Source organism: Gossypium hirsutum, chromosome D13, assembly GCF_007990345.1.
Source record: "Gossypium hirsutum isolate 1008001.06 chromosome D13, Gossypium_hirsutum_v2.1, whole genome shotgun sequence".
Lineage (NCBI taxonomy): Eukaryota > Viridiplantae > Streptophyta > Magnoliopsida > Malvales > Malvaceae > Gossypium > Gossypium hirsutum.
In genome coordinates, this window is record NC_053449.1 from 48736026 (window position 1) to 48752536 (window position 16511).

General features: G+C 34.8%; 1 non-coding gene across 1 annotated transcript; it reads right to left on the minus strand.

Moving 5' to 3' along the window:
- Positions 1 to 278: 278 nt before the first annotated feature.
- Positions 279 to 382, minus strand: LOC121226015 (small nucleolar RNA R71). Its single transcript, XR_005923915.1, has one exon. It is a non-coding gene; the product is annotated as a small nucleolar RNA R71 (small nucleolar RNA).
- Positions 383 to 16511: the final 16129 nt, after the last annotated feature.

Genomic DNA, 16511 nt, shown 5'->3' on the forward strand with positions numbered 1-16511 from the left:
TCAAACCAACTGTTAATGCAAATAATTTTGAGATCAAGCTGAACACAATTTAGATGGCATAATAATATGTTCAGTTTGATAGTTTGCAAGAGAATATCCGATTTGCAACACTTTCAAGATCAATGGTGTCACTGATGATGCCATAGGCTTACTGTTATTCCCATTCTTGTTGAGGAGTAAGCCAAAACAAAGGTTAAATTCATTGCGACGAGGTTCTACCACTACTTGGGTGCAATGAAAATTTTTTATTAAAATATTTTCCCTTGGCAAAAATAGCTAAGTTGAGGAACATCTCTTCTTTTGTTCATTTTGATATTGAAACTCTTTACAATACATGGGAGAGATTTAAGGATTTATTGAGAAGGTGTCCTCACCATGGACTACCTTTGTGGCTTCAAGTTCAAAATTTTTATAATGGTTTGAACCCTTCAACTAGATAGATGATTCATGCAGTAGTTGTAGGAACATTGAACAACAAAACACCTGAGGCGATTGAAGAATTTATTAAGGAGATGACATTGAATAATTATTAGTGGCAAGTTACGAGAGTAAAACCTGTTAAGGTAGCCAAAGCTTTTGATATTTTTTTTGTTTCTATGTTGGCGAATCGTGTTAAAGCTCTTGGTAAGAAAATTGATGGTTTAAATTTTTCTAAGCAGGTGATTCCAGTGATACAATAAGATACGAATGGGGTGGAGATGATTAATTCAGAATATTCACCCTTCATGTTTAACATGGAGCATGAGCAAGTTAACTTTATGGGTAATAATTCTAGACTTCAAAATAACCCCTCTAGCAATACTTAAAATGTAGGATGGAGGAATCATCCAAATTTTCCTGGGGTGATCAAGGAAATCAAAGGTCATAACCCCCTTCTAGTTTTCAACAGTCTTATCAGCAAGAAAAGATACTGAACCTTGAAGAGATGCTTGCTAAATTTATTTTGATTTTTAAAACTAGATTTCAAAACACTGAGATAGCCTTGAAAAATCAGCAATCATCAATTCATGGACTTGAAAATGAAATTGGACAACTTGTTAAAATTGTTTCGGAAAGACAACAAGGTAGTTTACCTAGCAACACTAAACCAAACCCAAAGGAGCATGTGAAAGCAGTTGCATTGAGGAATGGAAAAGTGTTGTCTAAGCCTTAAAAGAAGTTGAAACAGGAAATTGATGAGAAAGATGATGGGGTGACAAAAACCCAAAAAATTTAAACACCGATGCTTAAATCATATAAACCATCGATCTTATATCCAACAAATTTGAAGAAAGACTGCATGGATGAACAGTTTGGTAAACTTCTTGAACTTTTTAAGCAATTTCATATTAACTTACCTTTTGTTGAAGCTCTTTCACAGAAGCCTATATATGAAAAATTTTGAAAGGAGTTATTGACAAATAAAAGAAAGTTAGAAGAGCTATCCACTATGGAGCTCAATGAGGAGTCCTCGACCGTCCTCTAAAATAAATTGCCCACTAAGTTAAAAGATCCAGGAAGTTTTACTATTCCTTACTTTATTAGTAGTTTAAACATTGAAAAAGCATTGGCTGATTTGGGTGCTAGGATTAATTTGATGCCTTATAAAATGTTCAAGAAAGTTGGTCTTAGGGAACCTAAACCTATTAGGATGAGTATTAAATTAGTTGACAATCTATTAAATATCCTAGGGGAATTATTGAAGATGTAGTTGTGAAAGTAGATAAATTCATAAAACATGTTGATTTTTTTATACTTGACATGGATGAGGATATTAAGGTGCATTTAGTTTTAAGTTGACCTTTTTTAGCCACTGATAGAGTTATTATTGATGTGGGTAATGGTAAACTTGTGTTTAGGGTAGGTGATAATGAGATCATTTTTCAAATTTATGATGCCATGTGATTTTCTAGAGAGCAAAATGATTCCTGTTATTTTATCGATTCTTTTGATCATGCTATTCAAGATTCATTGTAGGAAATTGTTCATAAGGACACGTTGGAACTGTGTCTTGTTCAAGAATAGGAGGTCGATGAAGATAAATTTGTGATAAGTGAAATGAAACTGATTTGTATGGCAATGCGTCTCCACTTAGACAAAAATATTTTGAGGCCATTGAGGTAAGTAAATATTTAAAGAACCTTCCAAATTGGAATTGAAGCAATTGCCGAATCATTTGGAGTATGCATTCCTTGGAAATAATTCTACACTACTAGTGATTATTGCTTCAGACTTAAAGCCAAATGAGAAGGATGTGTTATTGCAAGTGTTGAAGGAACACAAAAAAGCTATAGCCTAGAAAATTTCTGATATTAAATGAACTAGTCCTTCTTTTTGCACCCACAAGATTTTAATGGAATATGAGTATAAGCCATTTGTGCAAGCTCAAAGGAGGTTAAAACCCAATATGAAGGAAGTTTTCAAGGTTAAAGTAACTAAAATTCTAGATGCTCAAGTTATTTATCCTATTTCTAATAGTACTTGGGTGAGTCCTGTACAGGTTGTTCCTAAGGAAGGAGGCATGACTGTTGTGGCTAATGAGAAGAACGAGTTGATTCCAACAAGAACAGTTACGAGATGGAGAGTTTGTATTAACTACAGGAATTTGAACAAGCTACAAGGAAAGACCATTTTCCTCTTCCGTTTGTGGATCAAATGTTGGAGAGATTTTTTGGTCACATGTATTATTGCTTCCTAGATAGACTTTCTAGCTACTTTCAAATCCCGATAGCTCCCGAGGATCAAGAAAAAAATGACATTTATATGTTCATATGGTACGCTTTCTTACCGAAGAATGTCTTTTGGATTATGTAATGCTCCTGCCACTTTTTACCGTTGCATGTTAGCCATTTTTGATGAACTCATGGAAGAAATCATGAATGTATTTATAGATGACTTCTCAGTATTCAGTAATTCTTTCCATTTATGCCTTAAGAATTTAAAACGTGTTCTAATGAGATGTGAGGAAATGAGCTTTGTGCTTAATTGGGGAAAGTGTCACTTCATGGTTCAAGAAGGAATTATTTTGGGCCATAAAATTTCTAGTAAAGGGATCAAGATTGATAGAGCGAAGATTGAAACTATCGAAAAATTACCTCTCCCTAATTCAGTTAAGGCTATTAGAAGTTTCCTAGGACATGCTGGGTTCTGTAGGAGATTTATTAAAGATTTTTCTAAAATAGGTAAGCCTTTAACTAATTTTCTAGAAAAGGATGTGCCATTTAATTTCAGTCAGAAATGTTTAGAGGCATTTACTATTCTTAAGGAAAATTTAGTTAATCCCCGATTATGGTTGCACCTGATGGGAATTTACCCTTTGATCTAATGTGTGATGTGATTGATTTTGCAATAGGTGCAGTACTTGGACAACGATGAGATAAGCATTTTCAGCTGATTTATTATGCTAGCAAGACTTTGACAGATTTACAAGAGAATTACACCACTACAGAAAAAGAATTGCTAGATGTGGTTTTTGCATTTGATAAATTTAGACTTTATTTAATATTGTCTAAAGTTGTTGTGTACACTAACCACTCCACTATTCGCTACCTTATTACTAAACTGGATGCAAAAACTCGACTTATAAGGTGGATTTTCTTGTTGCAGGAGTTCAATTTTGAGATTAAAGATAAGAAATGAGTTAAAACTCGTGCAGTAGGCCACCTCTTAAGGCTCAAGAATCCCCAACTTGAAAAGCTTAATGAGAGGGAGATAAATGACTCATTTACTAAAGAACGACTCTTTGCGGTAACTAATTTTGACGGCCCTAGGTTTGTAGATATTGTGATTCATTTGGTTGCTAACGTCTTACTAAAATGTTTGACTCATCATCAAAAGAAGTGATTCTTTATTGATGTGAAAATCTATTTTTGGGATAATCCTTTTCTTTTCTCTGTGTGTGCAAATCAAGTAATTCAAAGGTGTGTTATGGTACCAAAAGTGAATAAAATTTTGGGCCATTGCCATTCGAGACAGACAAGATGACATTACAGTGGGATTAGGACAACGCATAAAGTACTCGAATCAAGTTTATATTGGCCTACATTGTTTAAAGATGCTAACAGGTATGTTTCTTCTTGCGATTGACGCCAAAGGACATGTAATATTTCCAAATGTGGTGAAATGCCACAAACTTACATGCTTTCTTGTGAAATTTTTGACATTGGGGGTATTGATTTTATTAGACTGTTTCCCAGTTCTTATGCCAATAAATACATACTTGTAGTGGTAGATTATGTGTCGAAATGGGTTGATGCTCAAGCTTTACCAACTAATGATGCAAGGGTGGTAATTAGATTTCTTAAGAAATTATTCTCTCATTTTGGAACACCTCGAGCAATCATTAGTGAATGGGGTACAGTTTTTTGTAACACTAAATTTGATAACATCCTTAAGAAATATGGTGTACATCATAGAACAACTACCCCTTATCACCCTTAAAATAGTGGACAAGTTGAAGTGTAAAACCATGAATTGAAATGCATTCTAGAGAAGACCGTAGAGACAAATAGGAAAGATTGGGCATTAAAATTATATGATGCTTTATGGGCTTATAGGACTGCTTATAAAACACCCATAGGAATGTCTCCTTAAAGGCTTGTTTATGGGAAGGGTTGTCACTTACCACTAGAATTTGAACATAAATCATTTTGGGAAATTAAATTTCTAAATTACGATCCTAAACTTGTAAGTGAGAAGTGACTATTGCAACTAAATAAGTTAGATGAAAGGCGAGCAAATACTTACGAGAGCTCAAGATTGTACAAAGAAATGACAAAGCAATGCTACAACGCTCATGTAAAGTATCCCAAACAATTCACAATTGGAGATCGAGTGCTTTTATATAATTCAAGGGTCAAATTGTTTCCAGGAAAACTGAAATCGAGATGGTCAGGCCCATTTTTTGGTAAAAACCGTTTTTCTGTATGGTACATTAGTGGTAACATATCCTGAATACGACACATTTAAGGTAAATAGTCATCGACATAAATCTTATCTTGGTGGTGATATTAATAACGAGTGAGAGGAGTTCCAACTCTAAGATCCAAATTAATTGTGAGCGTGAAAGGGAAAGTCGAGCTTAGACTTTAAATAGACACTTCTCGAGGGGCAACACAAATGCTTAAATTTATATTTTCCTTAAATTTTTTTGCATGTTTAGTACGTTAAAAAAGGGCCACACAGCCTGGACTGGTCTACACGGCCTAGCAACATGGCCGTGTGGGACAGACGGCTTGGGCAAATGGGTTTGTAACACCCCTTAACCCCAAACTGTCACCAGAATAGGGTTACGAGGCACTACCGGACATATCAAACCATTTACAATTAATTGTTAAATAAATACTAACGTATTAAAATAAAGCATAAATTATTATAAATTTTACTAGTTGACTTCATTCATTTTACCTTTTTTGTTTTATAAATTTCGGCAGCATTTCTGCTTATTTTTTACATAAAACCCCCTGCAAATTTCAAGATTACAACTCAACTAAATCCAATGTTTCAACCAACATTTATATCCTCAAGCATAATTAAAATCATACTTAACATTTTAACTTCTATCATATAGAGTGTATAAAAACATTTATCAAATAACATATATTACATCTATACTAAATATTTTGTAACATAAACCATCAAAATCAAGTCTTCTATACAAGCCATAGTTTAGAAGTATTAATTACAAAATACCAAAAGTTGTGGATAGTGTAGATGAGTTCCCGACTATTTCTGAATTCCGAGAAGAACTGGCAACATTATAAAACATAGAAAAGAAAGAGGGATAAGCATATAGCTTAGTAAGTAAGCATATGACAAATAAACAAATTTCTAACATGATTTCATAGAAATATAATTTTATTCACACATAAATTTTCTTGCTTGTTCAATTTCCACCAAGCTATTTTTCTGTGTCACAGTCACTAATTTATTTTTATCTCAAGCTAAAGGGCTCAAAATTAAGTTCTGTAAATTTTATTTGAAACTATACTCACATACCTTTCTACCATAAAATTTCAGAATTTTTAGTTCAGCAAATTAGTACATTTTATTCTTTAAAATTTTCCCTATTTCACTGCTTGACAGCTCTGACCTCTCTTTACTAAAGTTTACTTAACGCTTTGTACAGAACTCAAACGATGTTCTTATTTGTTTCTATTGAAAATAGACTCACTGAGAAATTCAAGAATGTAAATTTCAAGCCATAATTATTTTTTTACAATTTTTGGTGATTTTCCAAATTTGGAACAGGGGACTTCGAAATCAATTCAACGATGTCTCACTACAATTCAAATATTTCAAAATATATAACTCGTTTTCTTTCTTTGTTTCTTTCATGTGAAATAGACTCATTCAGCTTAAATTTCAAATATTATTCAGCCTCTAATTCAATTTCCACCATTTATGATGATTTTTCAAATTCGCTCAACTGCTATTGTTTAAAACTGTTTTATTTCAAAATTTACTCTTTTGTAGTTTTGATATCTCATACCATCTTATACATGGGTCGATTAAGTATCAAACGCAATACTCCTCACATAATCTTGTCCATTTCATATATATACATTCACTTTACCAATTTCCCTGTTGAGCACTCGGAATATTATCCGTTACTCGGTGAATTCAACACTTAGAAACCACTTTAAATTTAGTGATACGGGGAATCAACACATAGCATCCCCTTTCACAGTCAAAGGTACGGTGGAATTAGCACTTAGCAACCACCTTTATATTCAGTGATACGGGGAATCAGCACATAGCAACCCCTTTCACAATCAAAGAAACGGTGGAATCAGCACTTAGCAACCACCTTTAAAGTCAATAATTCGGGGAATTAACACTTAGCAACCCCTCGGGGAATCTGCACTTAGCAACCCCTTTTTATTCAATCTTTTTTGGTCTATTCTGAGTGTTCAATCGGAAACCTTGTTTTTCAACATTTTACCACCTTTCTCAAACTTAACCACATTTTTATGATCTATATCAAATGTTTATCCTATATTCAATCGAATCTCAACAATATATTGAATAAAATTAAGATAATGCATTAATTCACATGCATACTTACCTCGGTGCAAAATATTGAAATTTTGCAATTTACTCCACGATCTTTTCCTTTCCCCAATTTAGGTTGACTTCTCAACTTTTTTGATATATAATAGAAAATTCAGCTTGTTTAATAATATTCACATTTATTAAAACAGCACTCGATTCAACTTTTAGAAAAATTATAATTTTACCCCTAAACTTTTACATATTTCCATTTTTGTCCCAAAGCTCGAAAATTAAATTTCACTCCTTATTCTTATGTTTTAAAACATGCTGAACACTTTTTCCTTCTATGGAAACATCAAATTCTCACTCTAACATGTACTTATGAACATTAAATATTTTTACCGATTTTGTCAATTTACCCGGTTTCACTTAAAATCACTTACCAAAAGTTGTTTAACATAATTTCTAGATTCATATTCTACCATAAAACAGAAAAATAAACACATTTCACGTATGGGTATTTTTCAAAATATAAATCCTAGGTTAAAATAACAGTAGAAATAGGTAAACCGAGCTACAAGAATCTCAAAAATACGAAGAACATTAAAAACGGGGCTAGGATGCACGTACTATGAGATTGAAAACCCAACGAAACCCTAGCTATGGTGTCTTCTAAAATTCGGCAGCAACTATGGAGAAGATTATCATATTTTGCCATCTTTTTCCCATTTAATTCTATTTATTACCAAATGGCTAAAATGCCCTTTCTTAAAAAAAATCCTATTTCACTTATTTCATGCCCATTTTTGTCCATCAATTAACTAATGGCCTAATTACCACATAAGGACCTCCAATTTAAAATTTCATAACAATTGGACACCTCTAACATGTAAAACTCAACTTTTTCACTTTTTACAATTTAGTCCTTTGGACTAAATTGAGTGCCCAAACGTCGAAATTTTCGAACCAAATTTTCATGAAATTTTTCTGTGAAATTGTAGACAATAACAATCTAATGATAATAATATTGTCCCTCGTCGGATTTGTGGTCCCGAAACCACTGTTCCAACTAGACCCAAAATCGGGCTGTTATAACTCTCCCCCTTAAGGATTTTCGTCCTCGAAAATCTTACCGTAAAAGAGGTTTGAATATTGTTTCCTCATAAATTCCTCCGGTTCCCACGTAGCCTCTTCCATTCCATGTTTTGGCCACAACACTTTTACTAAAGCTACACTCTTATTCCTTAATTGTTTGACCTCTCGAGCCAGAATCTTTATCGGTTCCTCCTCATAAGTCATATCTAGTCGAATTTCAATCTCTGTAGGGGAAACTAGATGTGAAGGATCAGAACGATAGCGTCGCAACATCGATACATGAAATACATTATGTATTCTTTCCAACTCTGCTGGCAAAGCTAACTGATAAGCTACGGGTCCAATTCTTTCAATAACTTCATACGGTCCAATAAAACGTGGACTCAATTTGCCTTTACGGACAAATCTCAAAATCTTCTTCCATGGAGATACTTTCAAAAACACTCTATTGCCCACTTGAAACTCAATTTCTTTTCTCTTTAAATCCGCATATGACTTTTTCCGATCTGAAGCAGCCTTTAAACAGTCACGGATTACTTTCACTTTTTCTTCAGTTTCTTTCACCAAGTCAACCCCGTGAATCTGTTTCTCACTAAGCTCAGTCCAATACAAAGTTGTTCTACACTTACGTCCATATAATGCTTCATACGGTGCCATATGTATACTCGACTGATAACTATTGTTGTAAGCAAATTAAACCAATGGTAGATATTTCTCCCAACTGCCTTCAAATTATGAAATATAGCATCGGAGCATGTCTTCAAGAACTTGAATCACTCTTTCAGATTGTCTGTCAGTTTGCGGATGGAAAGTAGTACTAAATTTTAATTTTGTACCCAAGGCTTCTTGCAAATCTATCTAAAACCTCGAAGTGAACCTCGGATCTCTATCCGATATAATGGACTTAGGCACCCCGTGCAATTTCACAATTTCAGCAACATATAACTCCGCTAACCTATCAAGTGAGTAATCAATGCGTACCGGTATAAAATGGGCTGATTTTGTCAATCTATCAATGATTACCCAAATAGCATCCTTCTTCCTTGGAGTCAGAGGCAATCCCGTCACAAAATCCATCGTGATGCTGTCCCATTTCCACTCTGGAATCATTACTGGTTGAAGTAAACCCGATGGTACTTCATTCTCAGCTTTCACTTGTTGGCAAATTAAACTCTTTGATACAAATTCTGAGATATCCTTTTTCATGCCCGGCCACCAATACAATTTCTTCAAATCATTATACATTTTCGCACTACCTGGGTGAACTGACAAATCACCACTGTGCGCCTCACATAAAATGGTCCGAATCAACTCATCATTTCTTGGTACACATATCCTATCCCAGAACATCAAACAATCATCTGATCTAATCCAAAAATCTGAATCAACACCCGATTCACACTGAGCTCTCCTGGATTGTAATTCGTTGTCATTCTTTTGGGCTTCCCAAATTTGTTGAAGGAATAACGGTCTAGCCCTCAATTCAGCCAAAACTGAACCATCATCAGACAAAGTTAATCTCGTACTCATAGTTCTCAAAGCAAATAAAGATTTTTTGCTCAAAGCATCAGCAATTACATTAGCTTTCCGGGGTGATAGTCAATCACTAGCTCATAGTCTTTTATTAGTTCGAGCCACATTCGTTGTCGCAAATTCAGGTCTTTTTGATTCATTAAATACTTCAAATTCTTATGATCAGTGAAGATTTGGCATTGTTCACCATACACATAATGACGCCAAATTTTTAAAGCAAACATAATGGTAGCCAATTCTAAATCATATGTCGGATAATTCTTCTCATACGGTTTCAGTTGTCTCGAAGCATAAGCTATTACTTTTCCCTCTTGCATTAACACACACCCAAGACCATTCAACGATGCATCACTGTAAATTATAAACTCCTTCCCTGTCTCAGGTTGTACCAACACTAGCGCCTCAGTCAATAAAGCTTTCAATTTCTCGAAACTTTGCTCACATTTTCCAGTCCATTCAAACTTGACATTCTTTTGCAGTAACTTAGTCATAGGAGAAGCAATCATCGAGAATCCCCTAACAAAACGTTGTAATACCCGGCTAAGTCCAGAAAGCTTCTAACCTCGGACACATTCTTTGGTGGTTCCCAATCAACAATTGTTGAGATTTTGCTTGGATCAACCCGAATACCCGCACTTGACACTATATGTCCCAAGAATCCGACCTCATGAAGCCAAAATTCACTTTTACTGAATTTAGCAAACAATTTCTTCTCTCTCAGAATCTGTAATACAATTCTCAAATGTTCGACGTGCTCGGATTCATCCCGAGAATAAATTAAAATGTCATCTATGAACACCACCACGAACTTATCAAATACGATCGAAAAATTTGGTTCATTAAATCCATAAAAATAGCCGAAGCATTATTTAAACCGAAAGGCATCACAAGAAATTCATAATGTCCATACCTCGTTCTGAAAGTAGTTTTTGGTACATCTGACTCTTTAACTCTCAACTGATAGTAACCAGATCTCAGATCAATCTTTGAAAACATTGTTGCCCCTTTTAATTGGTCAAACAAATCATCAATTCTTAGCAACGGGTACTTATTCTTTATAGTCCTTTGTTGAGCTGACGATAGTCAATACAAAGTCTCATAGAGTCGTCTTTTTTTTTCATAAATAATACAAGAGCACCCCAGTGAGAAGAACTCGGTCTCACAAATCCTTTATCTATCAACTCTTGTAATTGAGCTTTTAATTCTTTCAACTCAGTTGGAGCCATCCGATACGGAGCAATAGAAATCAGTGCAGTACCAGGTAACAAGTCAATAGCAAACTCAACTTCTCTAATTGGAGGTAACCCAGGAAATTCCTCTGGAAATACGTCCAAAAATTCACAGACTACCGGCACTGATTCAAGCTTCAACCCAGTTATACCGGTATTCAACACATAAGCAAGATAAGCTTCACATCCTTTTCTCATGTATTTCTAAGCAGACATGTGTGAGATCACCATAAGCAATTTATTCAGCTCCTCTGCTTCAACCCGAAGAATTTCACCATTTTCACATTTCAATTCAATGATTTTTTGTCTACAATTTACCTTGGCATCATGCAACATCAACCAATCCATCCCCAAAATAACATCAAACTCATCAAATGGTAACAACACCAAATTAGCCGGGAAACAATGACCTTGAATCATCACAGGACAATTCTTGCAAATCTTATCGACTAAAACATATTTGACTAAAGGATTTGACACTTTAACCACAAATTTAGTATTTTCAATAGGCAAATTCTTATTAGATACTAAATTCACACATACATATGAATGAGTAGACCCAGGGTCAATCAAAGCAACAAAATCAATATCATGAAGAGAAAATGTACCAGTAATCACGTCAGGAGATGATGCTTCCTCACGAGCACATATGACATACGTTCTAGCAGGCACTCTAGTTTCTAGTCTCCCGGCTGTATCTTTCACCACACTTTTACCGCTAACTCTGCTTCTAGCATTTCTCTGTGGTCTACCTCTACTAACGGTATCACCCGATCCAACTCTCTGTAATCTTTCTTCTTCTATCCTTTCAGGACAATCTTTTATATAATGCTCTTGAGAACCACACCTGAAACAAGCTCATCTAATTCCCCAACACTCACCAACATGTCGCTTACCACACTGTTGACACTCGGGTCTATTATTCCCCACATTGCCCACACTTGCCATTGAAGTAGCTTGAGTTTTAGCACCGGAATATGACTTCCCTCAATCTCTACGTGGATACCCAGCTGAACCAGTTGATCGTGGATTCATGTCCTTAAGCTTCTTTGATTGGGATTGAAATGTCTTACTCATTGACCTTTTTCTTACATCTTGAGCCTCAATCTCCGCTTTTCTCTTTTCTTTATTCAATTCTTCAGCCTTACAAGCTCGATCAACCAATACCACAAATTCCTTCAGTTCCAACATTCCAACAAATATTCTAATGTCTTCATTTAAACCATCTTCAAACCTTTTACACATAGCAGCTTCTGTGGGTACACATTCTTGGGCATATTTACTCAGTCTAACAAACTCGCTTTCATACTCTATTACAGACATTCGGCCCTACTTCAACTTGAGAAATTCCTTACATTTTTTATCGATGAACCGTTGGCTTATGTATTTTTTTTCTGAATTCATCCTGGAAGAAGTCCCATGCAACCCTTTCTTTCGGAACCACAGATACCAATGTTTTACATCAACAATATGCTGAGTCTTTTAATAAAGATATTGCACACTTTAAACATTCTTCGGGAGTACAAGATAATTAATCAAATACCCGAATGTAATTTTCAAGCCAAAACTCCGCCTTCTTCGGATTATCATCTATATTAGCTCTGAAATCTTCAGCCCCATGCTTTCGGATTTTATCAATGGGAGGTTTACATGATCTTACCAAGTCAACATTTTGTGGAGCTACGGGAACTGGTTGATGAATATGAGGGGGTGGAGGAGGTTGAACATTCGGATTTGCACAAACAAATTCTGTATACCAATTATTCATCATATGAAGGAAGGCTTCCCGAGCCTCATCCTGACTATGTGTCTCATGTCTACTTTCTTCAAGCGCGGTCCCTTGCGCGGGAGCCGGCGCGTTACTCTCAACATCATCTGCTACACCTCGGTCAAGATCCATTTACAATATAAAACAAAATTTTAAATTGTCAGAAATCATCACACTATCACAATATATTTATGGCATGTATAGATAGACTTTTACACACATTATACTAATCCGATAACCGACTAAACCGTGGCTCTGATACCACTAGATGTAACACCCTTTAACGCCAAACTGTCACAGAAACAGGGTTACGAGGCACTACCGGACATATCAAATCATTTACAATTAATTGTTAAATAAATACTAACGTATTAAATAAAACATAAATTCTTATAAATTTTACTAGTTGACTTCATTCATTTTACCTTCTTTTTTTTTATAAATTTCGGCAGCATTTCTGCTTATTTTTACATAAAACCCCTACAAATTTTACGATTACAACCCAACTAAATCCAATGTTTCAACCAACATTTATATCCTCAAGCATAATTAAAATCATACTTAAGATTTTAACTTCTATCATATAGAGTGTAAAAAAAAATTGTCAAATAACATATATTACATCTATACTAAATACTTTGTAACATAAACCATCAAAATCAAGTCTTCTATACATGCCATAGTTTAGAAGTATTAATTACAAAATACCAAAAATTTTGGATAGTGTAGATGAGTTCCCGATTATTTCCGAATTCCGAGAAGAACTGGCAACACTATAAAACATAGAAAAGAAAGAGGGATAAGCATATAGCTTAGTAAGTAAGAATATGACAAATAAATAAATTTCTAACATGATTTCATAGAAATATAATTTTATTCACACATAAATTTTCTTGCTTGTTCAATTTCCAGCAAGCTATTTTTCTGCGTCACAGTCACTAATTTTTTTTCATCTCAAGCTACAGGGCTCAAAATTAAGTTCCGTAAATTTTATTTGAAACTATACTCACATACCTTTCTACCATACAATTTTCAGAATTTTTAGTTCAGCAAATTAGTACATTTTATTCTTTAAACTTTTCCTTATTTCACTACTTGACAGCTCTGACCTCCCTTTACTAAAATTTGCTTAACTCTTTGTACAGAATTCAAACAATGTTCTTGTTTGTTTCTATTGAAAATAGACTCACTGAGAAATTCAAGCATTTAAATTTCAAGCCATAATTATTTTTTTACAATTTTTGGTGATTTTCTAAATTTGGAACAGGGGACTTCGAAATCAATTCAACGATGTCTCACTACAATTCAAATATTTCAAAATATATAACTCTTTTTGTTGCTCTGTTTCTTTCATGTGAAAGTAGACTCATTCAGCTTGAATTTAATGTATTATTCAGTCTCTAATTCAATTTCCACCATTTATGGTGATTTTTCAAAGTCACTCAACTGCTGTTGTTTAAAACTATTTTATTTCAAAACTTACTCTTTTGTAGTTTTGATATCTCATACCATCTTATACATTAGTTGATTAAGTATCAAATGCAATACTCCTTACATAGTCTTGTCCATTTCATATATATACATTCAGTTTACCAATTTCCCTATTGAACACTAAGAATATTATCCGTTACTCGGTGAATTCAGCACTTAGCAACCACCTTAAATTCAGTGATACGGGGAATCAGCACATAGCAACCCCTTTCACAGTCAAGGACACGGTGGAATCAGCACTTAGCAACCACCTTTATATTCAGTGATACAGGGAATAAGCACATAGCAACCCCTTTCACAATCAAAGATTCGGTGGAATCAGCACTTAGCAACCACCTTTATATTCAGTGATACAGGGAATCAGCACATAGCAACCCCTTTCACAATCAAAGATACGGTGGAATCAGCACTTAGCAACCACCTTTAAAGTCAATAATTCGGGGAATCAGCACTTAGCAACCCCTCGGGGAATCTGCACTTAGCAACCCCTTTTTATTTAATGTTTTCTGATCTATTCCGAGTGTTCAATCGGAAACCTTATTTTTCAACATTTTACCACCTTTCTCAAACTTAACCACATTTTTATGATCTACATCAAACGTTTATCCTATATTCAATCAAATCTCAACAATATATTGATTAACATTAAAATAATGCATTAATTCACATGCACACTTACCTCGGTGCAAAAGATTGAAATTTTGCAATTTACTCCACGATCTTTTCCTTTCCCCGATTTAGGTTGACTTCTCGTCTTTCTTAATCTATAATAGCAAATTTAGCTTATTTAATATTCAAATTTATTAAAACAGCACTCGATTCAACTTTTAGAAAAATTATAATTTTACCTCTAAACTTTTACATATTTCCATTTTTGTCCCAAAGCTCGAAAATTAAATTTCACTCCTTATTCTTATGTTTTAAAACATGCTGAACACTTTTTCCTTCTATGGAAACATCAAATTCTCACTCTAACATGTACTTATGAACATGAAATATTTTTACCGATTTTGTCAATTTACCCGTTTTCACTTAAAATCACTTAGCAAAAGTTGTTTAACATAATTTCTAGATTCATATTCTACCATAAAATAGAAAAATAAACACATTTCACCTATGGGTATTTTTCCAAATATAAATCCTAGGTTAAAATAACAGTAGAAATACGTAAACCGAGCTACGAGAATCTCAAAAATGCTAAGAACATTAAAAGCAAAGCTAGGATGCACTTACTATGAGCTTGAAAAAGCAAAGAAACCCTAGCTATGGTGTCTTCTAAAATTCGGCAGCAACTATGGAGAAGATGAGCATATTTTGCCATCTTTTTCCCATTTAATTCTATTTATTACCCAATGACTAAAATGCCCCTTCATAAAAAAAATCCTATTTCACTTATTTCATGCCCATTTTTGTCCATCAATTAACTAATGGCCTAATTACCACATAAAGACCTCCAATTTATAATTTTATAACAAGTGGACATCTCTAACATGTAGAACTCAACTTTTGTACTTTTTACAATCTAGTCCTTTTGACTAAATTGAGTGCCCAAACGTCGAAATTTTCGAACGAAATTTTTACAGAAGTCTTTCGTGAAATTGTAGACCATAACAATATAATGATAATAATATTTTCCCTCGTCATATTTGTGCACCCAAAACCATTGTTCCGACTAGACCCAAAATCGGGCTATTACAAGGTCTGTCCTAGGCCGTGTGGATATTGGAGCTAATTTTTCTAATTTTCTTTCAACACACGAAAATAGAGAGTTACACGGGTTGGAGACATAGCCATGTGAGACACACGAGTTGGAGACATGGCTGTGTGACACGCACAGCCTATCACATGGCCATGTGTAGGATTGTGTGCCCCACACAGCCTCATACACGAGTGTGGGAGAAGTGAAGGATGATCACACACAGTCTCAACACACGGGCATGTCCAAAGCCATCTGGACACTAGGCATATTTTTTTCAAAGAATCACACAGGCTAAAATGACCCACACGACTTGGAGACACGGTTGTGTATGGTAGACAATCTTGACACACAGGCATTTTCTAGGTCATGTGAGTCTTGGAACTTAATTTCTTTCAATTTTGAAATGGCACATGTCCTGGGTGGCCTTACACAAGCACGAGACAGGGCTGTGTGGCCCAGCATAGGCCATTACACAACTGTGTCCTATATTTAACCATGGGATTTTTATCCTTTTTTTTAGTTTCACTTTCTTTACCTACCCTAACCCAGCCGCCGAAACCTTCCTTTCCTACCCTCACTGCCGTCGACCTTTCCCACCCACCCCGTCACCATTCCCTAATTTTTTTGCACAATTACCACCTCACCAACCACTTCCTTCAAAACCGGTGCCTCCATTCCGTGTAACCACTGTGCGAACTCTTCTCCCTTTCCCTTTTTTCCTTTT